The sequence below is a fragment of the Cetorhinus maximus genome, chromosome 23 (assembly GCF_964194155.1).
Source record: "Cetorhinus maximus chromosome 23, sCetMax3.hap1.1, whole genome shotgun sequence".
NCBI lineage: Eukaryota > Metazoa > Chordata > Chondrichthyes > Lamniformes > Cetorhinidae > Cetorhinus > Cetorhinus maximus.
The window spans coordinates 41,610,294-41,614,573 of NC_135901.1; the positions used below are offsets into that span (position 1 = coordinate 41,610,294).

The 4,280-nt window shown below is 43.5% G+C and overlaps 1 non-coding gene across 1 annotated transcript; it reads left to right on the plus strand.

Annotated features, from left to right (window-relative positions):
- Positions 1-3,631: 3,631 nt before the first annotated feature.
- trnan-guu (transfer RNA asparagine (anticodon GUU)) lies at positions 3,632-3,705 on the plus strand. Its single transcript has one exon. It is a non-coding gene; the product is annotated as a tRNA-Asn (tRNA).
- The last annotated feature ends 575 nt before the right edge of the window (positions 3,706-4,280 follow it).

Sequence of the window (4,280 nt, forward strand, 5' to 3'; positions counted from 1 at the left end):
TAAAACTGAGATGCGAAGGAATTTCTTCTCCCAGAGGGTAGTGAATGTTTGGAAGTCTGTAGCCAAGAGAGTTGTGGAGGGTAGCTCACTGAGAGTATTTAAAGAGGACGTAGATAGATTTTTGAAATATCGGGGATTGAGGGCTATGAGGAGCTGGCAGGAAAGAGGAGTTGAGGCCTGGGGCAGAGTAGCCATGATCTTATTGAATAGCGGGGCAGGCTTGAGGGGCCGAATGGCCGACCTCCTGCTCCTATTTCTAATGTTCCTATGTTCTTATGAAATGTGTCTCTGGTGAAAGAGGTCTGACACAAAAATAAAAGGCACAGGTAGCATAGATAAGCCACGTTGTGAGGCTTATGAGTAGCTTTCTTGGTGGTCTAGTGGTCAGGATTCAGCGCTTTCACTGCTGTGGTTCAGGTTTAATTCCCGGTCAGGGAATGCAGATTTACTGACCTCGTGAAAACTGTTAAAATGAGTCTGAGTTGTTACTTGATGAAAAACAGAAGACGCTCATCTCTGCCAGAATCAGTGGAGTGACAGCTGGAGTTCTGCCTCAGAGCTGGAAATGTCACCCGTGCAACAGGTCGAGAACAAATATAGAGGTGAAGATAGGGAATGAGAGAAGGGCTGTGATAGGTGGCAAAGCCTGAACCTGAGAGATGTTTGTGCAAGGCAAAATATAGGGGAAATAAGGGAGGCTTTACTGTTTACACTGACACAAATACCTCCCAGATCTGGTTCTATACCTCGTGTTGAGAAGAAAGCTTCTCCCTGAATCTTCCACTTTTTAGCTGCACCTCATTCCAAACATTGCAAACTCCTCCCGAATCTTCCATCCTGATATTTTTCTCTGTGAAATTTGAAACTAATGTGAATAAAGTTTGTGATGGTAAAAATATGTTCATGCCCTTGGGGAACTGAACCAAATTGACACGCACAGAGGAAGAAACACAGACATATACACCGAGAGTGACAAAAGGCATGGGATGGTCTCGAAGGAGAGACAAACACCCAGAAATCAAGCCTGACACCAACCTGGTTCCGTTTTTGTTTCATTGCTCGCTGCAACTTTTGTGAATGCTTACAGACGAATAGAAATTAGAGAATGCTGGAGGTTTTAGATGGTTTTTATGCAACTTATTCGGACAATTAATTGTGCAGGTACACTTTAAAATTCAGGAATGATAAGGAGCGTAATTGGCAGGATTCCAGCCTACCTGTGGAGATCCCAATGCATTCAAAACCCGTCATCTTAACCACTCAGTCACAAATCCAACCCCCGGATTTGCATTAATGATGTTTGTATAAAATCATAGACGGCTACATCAGACGGTCATTCAGCATGTCGTTCACATGCTGACCCTCTGGAAGAGCAACTCAACTACTGTAATTCCACACCCCGCATTTTCCCCACAGCAACTGATATTTATATTGCCTCTCCTCGTTCTTCCTATCAAAACAAAACACCGCACACTCCGCTAGTGTGAGCTGGTATCTGTCGGTTTGAAAGGGGCTGCTGCAGATCCCAAAAGGTAGACCACCGCTTGGCAGTGGTGGGATTCGAACCCTCGCCTCTATAGAAACTGAAGCCTTAATCCAGCGGATTAGACCGCTTGGCCACACCACCAGGTTACTATTGGCTGTTCCTAATTCCCTTCACTGGTATTATCATGGAAATTGAACAGAAGCAAAGGAGCAGGAACAGGTCATTGGGAAAATCGAACCAACTCCGCCAGTTAATCAGATCATCCTGCACTTTGTAACATACAGAAATCATCTCCACTATTAACTTCATTATTTCAATGTTTCACTATTTCAATGTTTCAAATGATGTGTTTTTTTCCCTGTGGTGACTGTGCGTGTTTGCTCAATGAAATGTTGGTAAAAGGTATCGACTGAGGAAAATGAGGAGATGATTGAGCAGAATAGACATTTGTTTTTTGAAAATTCGATTTGAAATCAACTATTTTTAAAATTTGAATAATTGTAAAAGAATTCAGAGTCCAACCCTTCATCTCAATGAGTCAGGGAACCTTTGTTAATTTTCACACACTGAGCATGGACACGGCAGCAGCTCCTGCACCTCTTTCAATATTGTTTCTCTTAACTCAGAGTTTTCAAAAGGGAATTGGACAATGATTTGAAAGGGAGAAAAAATTCAGGGTTATGGAAAGAGACAAAGAAATTGAGATTAACTCGAAAGCTCTTTGTGGAAAACTGACATCGATACTATGGGCCTTTTGTGGAGTTGTGCCTTTTGATGATGACATTATTGGATCAGTCCAGCATTCCTAAAGAGAACAGCTGAATTCCATTTCTTCAAAATAAAGACTCAAAGTGTTGCTGCATGACGTCACCGCTTAACATTTTAGTGAAGCCCATTGAGCTTTTCTCCTGTCCCCTGTTTCTGCAGGGCAGTGGTTATCATGTTTACCTCGTGTGTGAAGAGTTGCCTCGTTCGAAACTGGCCACAACCATCATCAAAACTTGCAGATTGAAGTATGTTAAAGACAGCAGGATGTGGTCATGTGTCCTGGTCACTGCTTATCCTTCAACCAAGATTATAAGATCTGCGCATTGTCAAGTCCCTGGCTTTGTTTGTTTGTGAGCAGCGATTGGCGGCCGTGCTCCTGCATAAAAACAATGACTCTCCTTCAGAAAGTACTTCAATAAAAGCAAAATATTAGAAATCTGAAATAAAAACATTAAAGGCAAGTAGAACTCAGCAGGTCTGACAGTATCTGTGGAAAGCAAAACCTGCTGAGTTTCTCCAGTATTTTCTGTTTTAATTTCAATAAGTGCTTAATTGGCTTGAAAGTGGTTTCAGACATCCGCTGGTCAGGAAAAGCGCTGTATAAATGCAAGTCTGTCTTTCCTTAACTATCTTTAAATCCCAGTCCTTTGGTTATTGACCCCCGTCAGTGGAAACAGTCTCTCCCTATCTGCACCACCCACATTATTTCGAACAGCTCCATGAAATCTCCACTTAAACGCCTTTGCTCTAAAGAGAACAATCCCGGTCTCTATAATCTCTCCACAAAACTGAATTTCCTCATCCCTGGACACGATGCGCCTTGCATTGAGGGATTGAGATGAGATTTTGGAAAATATTGTCAGTTAGCTGGTGGGAAAATGGAGAAGGAACCAAAACAGAAAACCCAGTCTCCAGCTTTGTGAATCTTTAGGAACTCTTTGGGAACCGGAATCAGAGTAGAATGAAGGGTGAACTGTCCGACTGACCAGAGACAGTCAAGGCACCTTTCCCTTCTTTAAGATGCTGGAACATTGACTCTGATGTTCTCCGTGAAATTAACTGATCAGAGGCATTGAAAGGATTCGCGTTACTGCACATCAGGACTTCAAACCTAATATCAGCTTCGGGACAATCAGAATACTTGGTAACAGTCAAGGCACCGAAAGGCTCGAAGGGAGTCGTCTCCGGTTGTAGAAGAGCTGGTTCCCGGTGACACGGATGTGTCTGCAGTGGGTGGGATCAGACTGTTTCCATGTATCCACAATAAATGTCCCGCCCTTTATTTTGGAAGAGTAAAACTGATAGAGAACAATTGTCATTCCTGTAGCAGCAATTTGAAACTTTAACTCGATGACACCATTGCTAGAGGCTGCATCGGTCTCTGTGGCGCAATTGGTCAGCGCGTTTGGCTGTTAACCGAAAGGTTGGTGGTTCGGGACCACCCAGGGACGAAGCTTCCCCTTTTTTTTCAGCATTAACTGTCACTCAGTTCCCGGTTGTCATTGGCTAATTGAGCTGAATGTCAAGACCCCGGAAATGTTGCGGCACTACTGTTATCCAGTGAGCTCCCAGGTAAGCGGCTTTTTTTCGAATATTCATTTCAAATATAATGAGAAAACATTTAGACCTACCATGCACTGATATCCAACACACTGGAAATTTATGAAGTTATTGGATTCAAACAAACCCATCAATTCTTCCCTCTTCCTCAGCTCCACAGTGAGTGAGACAGGGAAAAGCAGAAAAGCAGCAATATTCCGGCCCCGCACTCTCCAATCACCCGCTGCCAGCAGAAAGCGGCGACTGCAGCTTCAATCAGCGGGTTACTGCCCATCCCTGGGACACAAGATACTCCAACCCGGGCCAAACCTCCCAATACACCGAGCACAGGCTCAGGAAAACGCAGGTACATTATATCCCGGTCCCAAAACCTCGGAACAGCATTTACAGAATACCCGAGTGAGTGAGTCACAAATTAAAGTCACACAAACTTTCTAAATCGTTTCACTGTCAAATTCCTTCATTT